Raw genomic sequence first — 10,000 nt, 5'->3', positions numbered from 1 at the left:
TCGGTTGCCTGGTGTGTCATCTCCAATACCTTCTATTAAAGGCATCATCTTCCAGGGACCGAAAATCCGAAAAACTACGAAAATGGAATGATAGATCTAATATCAAGTGGCATTACCTGACTGACAAACGAAGAGGGAAGTTTCCTTTCTATAACAAAATCTCACCAGGAACAACCATCTTAAAGTAGATCCTAAAAAGAGTTTCATTCCCGGGTCCATATTCTTTCCAAAGATGTTATTAAACCGCGGATTTTAAGCGAAAGACATAATAGAGAAGTTAGAGGATCAGAAACTGACGGGAACGATAATGAGTCTAATTTTCGGAACAAATTCAGACACTCCTTTTATGAAACGTTTGAATCCTAGTCAAAGAAAATGCGTGTATTCATCATTCTATTTGGTGTTCATGTTTTCCACTGTAAAGGAAACTTATTACAATGTGATATTTTCTTTTAGGGGGGATGATATTTCTAGTTAATCGAAACGTTATGCACACACGCACACACATACACATAAGTATATATATATATATATATATATATATTTATATATATATTTATATATATATATATATATATATGCGTGTGATTGGTGAAAAGGCTTTTTGATGAGTAATTTGACAGGTATTGTTTCATAGTTACAACCTCTTTTCTTTAAAGTTGCCTCCTATTTGTTTTTTATTGCTACACAGTGCTAGAGGCTGCAGTGATATTTTTCATATTAAAAAAATATGTCACGTAATTTGTGGGTTTTTCATCATGAAAACATGTTAGCAGACACATTCCATCCTCCAAAACTCAATTAACTATTCACCAGGCTTTGTTTCCTGTTACGTTTACCTACACTTGGACTCTTGGAGGATAAAGTTCCGGGTGATCGATGTCTTTTTGACATAATTTTATACCATCAGGAGAGAATCATTGGACGTATAAAACATTCCCTCTCAAACACATCCTGTAGTGCGTAGAATTCTGGAAAACAAAGTGGTACCTCTCAGGATTTAATCCAGAGACGAACAAAAATAAAAAACTTGACAAGGGTTTTGAAGACCGAACACGGGGGTTGCTTAAGTGAAACATGGCGGCTGGCATCCCTAGAGTTTACCTCTTGACCAACGCCGACACAGTCGGTGATTGAAGTTTTGATTTCATCCATTCATCGTCATCATTCCCCGTACATCGCCTATACTGCTTCATGCCCTTAATTTTACTGTAGGCTGCTATGTGGCATAAAATCCAATTTATGTGTAGTTGCATAGCTAACTACCACGTATACACGTTCCTCCGAGGAAGCAATAAAAACTGTGTCAAGATAGTATTTTTATTGTCAAATTCCTAGAACGTTTGGGGGAACATTTCCAATGCAAATTACCATAGATGTTGAACACTTGTTCATCACTTAATGATATCCAGTAAAATAAGTTAAACAGCGAATATTTTTGAACATGTGGTATTGTTTTTTATGAACAAATTCCACGGCAATTTGTGTAGCATTGTGTTGTGTTAAGCAATTCAAATGTCATTTCCAAAACGTGTTTAATAATAGGTTTAAATGAACATTTTTTAACAAGTAAGTTGAATCACAATTAAAAAGCAAAAAGAAAAAAAAATAACGTAAAATATAAATATCTTTTTCACAACCAACTTTTAAGCTAAGTGATTTTTATAAGACATACATCAGTTTGCGTTTCTTCAGGGATGAAAAGAAAAAAACTTTGGAAAGTGAAAGCTCAAAGGAGCGTAAAGATTCGAGGAAACTTCATAAACCGTAAGTGCTTCGAAGAAAATATTTGATCCTGGATATTACTTAGCCTTGATAAGAACCAGCTTATTTCCTTTTATCCCTTTCAATTAAATTAATTTTTTCTAGGTTTTTCACCTTATCTTCACTATCATCCTCTCTCTCTCTCTCTCTCTCTCTCCTCTCTCTCTCTTTCTCTCTGTATATATATATATATATATGTGTGTTTGTGTGTATATATACAGTACAATATATATATATGTATATATATAAATAAATATGTATATATATATATATATATATATATCCATATATATGTGTATATGTATATACACGTATATATATGTATGTATATATACATATATATATGTATATATATATATATATATATACATATATATATATATATATGTATATAATATATATATATATATATGTATATATATATGTGTGTGTATATATATATATATATATCCGGTCATGCCTAGCTCTCCCCGTCCCTCGGGTAGGAGGAGAGGGAGTAGTCATACCCTGGTGAGAGGGTGTGTGTGTGTGCTTGTGTATACATATACATATCTATCTAAATATTAACCGTTATTTTTGATGGGTCACGTACACTTACTTATTGTATACTCTGTATTGCTATTAGAAATTTAATTTTAATCATCTATTTTCATTATTTGATGGTATTACATAAAAAAATCTGACAAAATACTTTTCAGAATTCCCAAGCCTCAAAAAAAAAAAAAAAAAAAAAAAAAAAAGTCGAAGGAACGCGAATCATTAAGGGAAAATATTTTTCAAAAGTAAAAAAAAGGGCAAACAAAACAAAAAATGGAAGGAACAAAGAGAGGCAAAGATAAAAAGAAAAAATATATATAAAGCTGCCAGGCCCTCCGAAAAGGATTTTCTAGCAACAACCTTTTTACCACTATTTATCACTTTTTTTATCATCTCCCTGTCTTAATTAGGGCAACATTAATGAGAACCATATCAAGTTTATCACCTACAAAAATACTCGGGAAAAATATTTTAGCTTTTCATTTCATCTGGCGCTGTCATACTAATATATTCTGATAAATATCGAATTTATTTACGATTTTGTAAAGGGACCGTAAATGCCTCGCTTTTATAGACGTGTTAACTAACCCTGGAAGCTTTTATCTCACATTTTCTTACAAGAAAGTATAGCATGGAAGATTCAGGGTACAAGGAAATCTGTAACCACGTACAGGTTTTTTTCTAGGATGCTGAGAGAGGCGTGTAAGATTTTGGTACTTCTGAAAAATATGACGGTATGATCGCTATAGGGGAAGAGCTAAGATACTTCGTTATGAATTTTCTATTTCCGAAAGATTTCACACATAATGCAGTCACAGCTTGAGGGTACACTTGAGCACATTCTCCTATCTTATTTCTCTTCTTCTTGTTTTGTTAAAATTTATATAGTTTATATAGGAAATATTTATTGTTGTTACTCTTCTCAAAAATATTTTATTTCCTTTTTCCTTTCCTCACAGAGCTATTTTCCCCGTTGGAGCACTTGGGCTTATAGCATCCTGCTTTTCCAACTAGGGTTGTAGCTTAGCAAGTAATAATAATAATGATAATAATAATAATAATAATAATAATAATAATAATAATAATAATAATAATAACAGCGTTGACTATCACCTATACATAATTGTATTTTTTTTTTACTTGGAGATATCTCCCATAAGAAGGGTTGCTGTACAAAAAAGAGCAACAGATGCTGCCACATTCCTATTACAACTGCTGAATATGACATGAGACACGTAATAAAAAAACATCCATCATACTGTTTCCCTCATAAAGTATAGAATAGGCTCATTGGCAATGTGTTAAACCCACTTTCCAATACTGAATAATTCATCTTTAACCTGTCTTTTCCATCCACTTTCACGTTTTCTGAATATCAAGACCTATTTTTTCCGATCCCTTATATTATCAAACCGTTTATAGGACTTTTTCTCCTCTTTCCTTTTAGCTATTTTGTATAGTGTACTCTTTTGATCAACACATAGTCTTCTATTCTCTTCAAAATGCGTTAAAATACTCTGACTAATCTTCTCAGCTACACTGTTAAAAATATGCCGTAAAAAAACTAAAAATTCTGGCATAAATGTTACCAGACATTTACCCCTTTAAAACAGATATATTGACGTTAAGGAGTGATATTACAGCAACCAACCCGTAAAGGATTATAACAAAGTAGGGTAAAATTACGGTCGCCTGTATTTTATTAAAATAAGGCTGAGAACAGTATATTTTTACTGAGAGTTTACGATTAAAATTACGGGTTTTTTAACAGTGTATGACAATGACAGCCTTTTCATCAGACTGTTCTATGAATCTTCACACTCTTCAGCATCCAATAATTTTTATAATGATACATGCGTAGTACATTTCGCCACATGTATCATTTACCCTTTCATTCATATTCGACATTCCCGTTTAAATATATATATATATATATATATATATATATATATATATATATGTGTGTGTGTGTGTGTATACAGTATATACATATACATACACACACACACACACACACACACACATATATATATATATATATATATATATATATATATGAGGATGGGAAAATGAATTGTTTAGTGGAGAAGAAAACTATATAAATTAAGAAGATTATGCCCAAGCATACAACCGGTAAATAAGGATTGACAAGAAAAAAGTGAAAAAAAAACAGGTGATAAAAAGGGAGCGAAAATATAGCAACATCCTAATCAAAGCATGAAAGATACAAAGGATTTAATTTTCTTTTTCTTTTTTCATTTTAGAGATAGAAGAGCCGCAGGGGTAAATGACATTCTAAGGAAAATTAATGGCGTAAGTTCCCGAATGTTCGTGAAAGAGAGATTTTGTGCCTTGGTGATAAAGTACGAAAAGTTTTGGATGATTTGGTGAGAGGAATAATTCTTCCATTGAATGAAGTTAAAGGATATAGAGCTGCTTTAAGATTTTTAGGGCATAACGGTACTTAGCATATAAGGTGACGATACCTTTTATTATTATTATTTGTTAAGCTACAACCCTGTTTGGAAAAACAGGATACTATAAACCCAAGAATTCCAACAGGGAAAATAGCCCAGTGATGAAAGGAAACATGGAAAAATAATATACTTTAAGAACAGTTACAACACTATAAACTATAAAAACTTTAATAAAACAAGAGGAAAGGAAATAAGATAAAATAGTGTGCCCGAGTGTAACCTCAAGCAAGAGAACTCTACCCCAAGACAAAGAAAGACCACGGTACAGTGGCTATGGCACTCCCCAAGACTAGAGAACAAGGTTTGGTAATCTCAGTGTTGTAAGGTTTATGAGGATAGAGGTGAATATGTAAATAGGCCAGTCTATTCGGTGTGTGTATGTGTATGTGGGCAAAGGGGAAATGAACAGTAACCAGAGAGAAGGATCCAATTTAGTACTGTCTGGACAGTCAAAAGACCCATAACTCACTAGCGGTAGTATCTCAACGGGTGGCGGGTGCCCTGCCCAACCTAGTACCTAAAAGGTTTGTGTATCGCCATGATTAGCAAAAACTAATTGTACCAGTCGAGGCCACCCCTACTAGGTTGGTTTGCTGTGAGCGATCAGATGAAAATTTCCCACCATCACCAATCCACAGTTGAATAGCGTGGTAATGAAAATTGACCCAACTCCAGATATAAATAAGGACATATCTGAGGCTTTTTTCCTGCATTGAAGTAGAAGCTGCAGCATTTCTTGTTGCTATTGTTGTTGCTGTTCTTCTATGACGAATATAATGGAAATTTGAAAGTAAACGGAAAAAAAGGTGTACATGACATATATAAATCTAGAAAATACTTATATAGAATTGCTTGAATGGAATGAGCAGGATGTTGAGCATATATGGTATGGAAGATGAATTGATGGTAACAATTAAAAGCCCTTTTGTTGAATAAAGTAGAAGGGAGAGTGACTGCTTTGGCACAATTAAAGGTTTAAAGGTTTAAAGGCCGCTCATGAATGGCAGGTGCAAGGGACAGTGACATTTCCCTATCGAATAGGACAATGCCCTAGAGACTCTCCATTTATACATATGATCAATGCCCAAGCCCCCTCTCCTCTCCATCCAAGCTAGGATCAAGGAAGGCCAGGCAAAGACTGCTGATGACTCAGTAGATAGATATATAGGCTCCCCCAAACCCCGCATCCTTAGCTCACAATGATGGTGAGATTGCAGCGACCAAAGAAACTAACGAATCTGAGCGGGACTCGAACCTCAATCTGGCGTTCAGCAGTTAGGGATGTTACCACATCGGCCACCACAGTCCTTGAACATGGGTTTTTTCATGTTTTTAAGGCTATTTGGTATCTCTATAAGTGGATTTATGTAAAAATCATGATGTTTATAAATATGTTATCTAAATCAATGATATGACTAAGGTTGAAAAAACATGCCCTAATTAACTAAACTTACCCCATAGTTACTACCATAAGTAAAATCTGAGGTTTGGCAGGGATCTGTTTAATTCTGTATTTCAGTTTGAAATACTGGTTTAAGTCGAAAGTTTCCTTCTTAACGTTAAAGCATTAATCTTTTACAGTGGCATTTGAGCCCACTTATTCCATCAGACTCTCTCTCTCTCTCTCTCTCTCTCTCTCTCTCTCTCTCTCTCTCTCTCTCTCTCTCTCTCTCTCTCTCTCTCTTTCTCTCTCTAATATTACTCCAGAGCTTATCAAGATAAGAATTTGATAGTTATGGGATACGTCATATTATCTTATGATGGACAGCCACTGAATAATATGTATTTTGATGAATTATAAGTTTGATAGCTCGAGATAGATGATATGATTATGAGCTCAAAGCCACTGTAAGAAATTAGAATATATTATATATATATATATATATATATATATATACATATATGTATATATATATATATATATATATATATATATATATCATCATCATCATCATCATCATCATCAGCATCATCATCATCATCATCCCCTCCTACGCCAATTGACTCAAAGACCCTCGGTTAGATTTCGCCATTCGTCTCCATCTCGAGCTTTGAATATATATACACACACACACACACACACACACACACACGCATATATATATATATATATATATATATATATATATATATATATATATATACATTTCATGATATCTCAGATCATAGCATTATACCTCAGAGTCGAGTAATGGTGGCATGTCTTTTTTTTTCTTTTTTTTCCAAATTTTCTTTGTCTGTCTTTTCCTCTTTGTTTTTGTCCGACCCTTTATTTGGCTACCGTCTTATTGTCCAGCTCAATGGACTAAATGGAAATAAGTTGAAGACCAACGAAGAATTATAGGGAAAAAAATTCATTCGCCAAAAAATAGGAAAGGAAGTAAAGAGGAAAACAAATTATTCATAATTTAATCAAAATTGTTAATTGAAATTGACGCAGATTACAGCAAAATTCCAGAGCAAATCTATTTTCGCTTCTTTCAAGTGGGCTGTGGTAATTCTTTGTAGTGATTATTTTTTAGCTTGAATTCAACCTAAATATTCCTACAGAGTTTTTTTTATGATTGATTGATTGATTTGAGGTTTTCTGACATCCTCAAATCAATCAATCAATCATTAAAAAAGTTCTAAATGAACCACACTAGTAAAGCGCTTCAAAGCTGAAAGAAATTCTTATAGAGGGGGATTTTTTTAAGGAGTTCACTAGCTGACATTCCGTTTGGTAAAAGGAAATCAATCTCTCACTGATTCATGTCCGAAAGACTGAATAGCCCTTGATATAGCCTTGGATTCAAAGACTTGAAGATGTGCCAATTTCACTGTTTATCCCATGATCCGCAGAGTGGCTCGTAATCTGTGGGCGTCGAGTTCAAGCCCTCTCATCCCTTTATAGATTTTACTGGCAACGCAACTTTTTTTCCAAGTGAGCTTGAAAGGAGACCACTAGCTATGTCAAATTTGGTATTGTAAACAGGCCACCACTATCTCTGAGTTGAGTTGGTCCTGGCTGCTCTTATATTCACCAATTTATTTACACGATACACATATGGAGCGGTAGTGGTCAGCTGTATTTATTTCACGTATATCCTTTTTCTGTCGTTTAAGTCAGGTCTCCGGAAATCTGGGCTCCGTGACGTCAGTCAAGCCAGCTCCTATAATACACAACTGCTTCTCCCCTCTGTGTTCTCTTATGTACATCGGACTTAGATGTAGATCATATGCTGATTTATTCTGTCTTTTGGACATCATGCGATTGCGTAGTGACCTGTAACTTACTTCTGCCATTCATGAGTAATTTCTAATTCTTTAAAGGTAATAGTGTTAGGAGAACGTGGAGAAAATGAAACGGTGTACTATACTCATTTTTTTTAATGAGGCGCATTTGCACCGACTCGCAGCAGTGCCCTTTTAGCTCGGAAAAAGTTTCCTGCTACCTGATTGGTTAGAATTATCTTGTCCAACTAATCCTCGAGCAGGAAACGTTTCCGAGCTAAAGGGGCACCCCTGCAAGTCGGTGCAAATCTGCCTCGTTAAAAAGAATTGACTACTGTATAGGATCACATTCAATACTAGGTAGCATGTTGCTATGATAAAGATTCTCCAAGTAGTTGCTCTATATAGTCTATACCGTGACCCTCCTATATAGAGATACGTTATCTTCAATGATGTAGGATCTTAGCTAAATTATACATCGACCCAAATGTCTCGATGTTCTATGACTGAATATCCTTAGAAATCTTGATATAATCGTGAGTTGGTAGCGCTTAGTGGTTATAGTTATACTCAGATTACGATATGCGGTATACTTGACGGTGAACAAACTTGGAGTTTCCAGGCAAAAACAAAATGCCTGAAAGCTGTGCTTATGTATAACACCCGATAAGGCAGTTCATTAGGGGAAATTGCTTATGGCGTGTGCGTTTGTTTTGCTTGTCTCATTATATAAATGCATTTGATGTTTATAAATATAATGTAAACATGTTATGAAATACCTCTGATTAGTTCATGTAACTATCTATTTGTATGCCCCTTCTGTTATAAACGATTAGATTATTTTCAATTACGGAAATCAAGGGATGAAATGTACAGTTAGACACAGGAGTCCCTGGCACGCCTTGCTCTAAAGAAGTGCACCCACCCACGCCCTTGCTTCACGGAAAGTTCCTGTGGTTAGCATCCTACACTACCTCCGCCATTTCTTCCTATACTATCTGTTTGGTTAATCACCGCACAGTAAGGGTGTCATAGGGTTGATTTCTTCGCAACAAGTTGTACCAGGGACTCTTGTGTCCAACTGAACGAATATTATTACACACAAACTATTTATTTGCAGGCCTCATTTTGATGTTAAAAAAAAAAAAAAAAAAAGTTTTTTGCTTGTTAACACGCAAACTGTTCCAACCCGCGTTTACAAAATTAATTCTATATCATAATTGAAAATCCCCTAATTTGGAGGCTTCATGTTTGCAGGTAATTAAGTTTTTGGATATACATTAGTTCATCTAAATTCTTTCGAAATATAATTTAATGTATATTGCCTCAATCAAGTTTCTATACTTTTATTATATAAGAAGAATAGGCTTATTAACTTGATGTTATGGTGGTAAATAGAGCAAGTTTTATAACAAAGCTACATATACCATGACATGCTTAATCTACAAGAATTGATAATTTTATGTATGATGGTAATATGGGTAACATGAAATTTGTTTGTGTAGAAACTCGAAAATATTTTTAGCATTTCATATATAAGTTGAACGTTCAGTGTGATTGTTTTCCATTTTTTCGTGCATGTAAATTTAAGTAACTTGTACAGTAGTGTATACGGTAACTAAGTATAAACAATATAGTAAATTATGCCCATATTAGAATGGTAAATTTCACTGTAAACTTTCCTTCTTGAGAAAACTTAATCTTAAGTTGGATTATGATATCTTAATTACTTAGTGATTCCAAAATGAAAATCTTGTGAAGTTAAATTAATCTATTAATGTGATATTTGAAGATGTTGTTTTTGTTTCTGTTTTTGTAGCAAAATTTTAAAGATATTATGAGCAAAACAATATCAAATTGGTGATGGCTACCCAGTCAGACCTCATCAACATTCTGTCAAATGTATGATTATCTTTACACATGGAAAGAAATACTTTAACACATTAGTTTGCTGATGGCCTAAACTGGCCTGTTTAAAGTTACTCATATATCTATGTATGCATGTATGT

General features: G+C 34.0%; 1 pseudogene; it reads left to right on the top strand.

The window, feature by feature from the left end:
- LOC137631745 (putative neural-cadherin 2) overlaps positions 1–10,000 on the top strand; it is a 202,205-nt pseudogene that overhangs the window by 91,374 nt on the left and 100,831 nt on the right.

The sequence above is a fragment of the Palaemon carinicauda genome, chromosome 40 (assembly GCF_036898095.1).
Source record: "Palaemon carinicauda isolate YSFRI2023 chromosome 40, ASM3689809v2, whole genome shotgun sequence".
NCBI classification, from domain to species: Eukaryota; Metazoa; Arthropoda; class Malacostraca; order Decapoda; family Palaemonidae; genus Palaemon; species Palaemon carinicauda.
The sequence above is the reverse complement of the archived record's forward strand: the minus strand, read 5'-3'. Positions and strand labels throughout refer to the sequence as shown.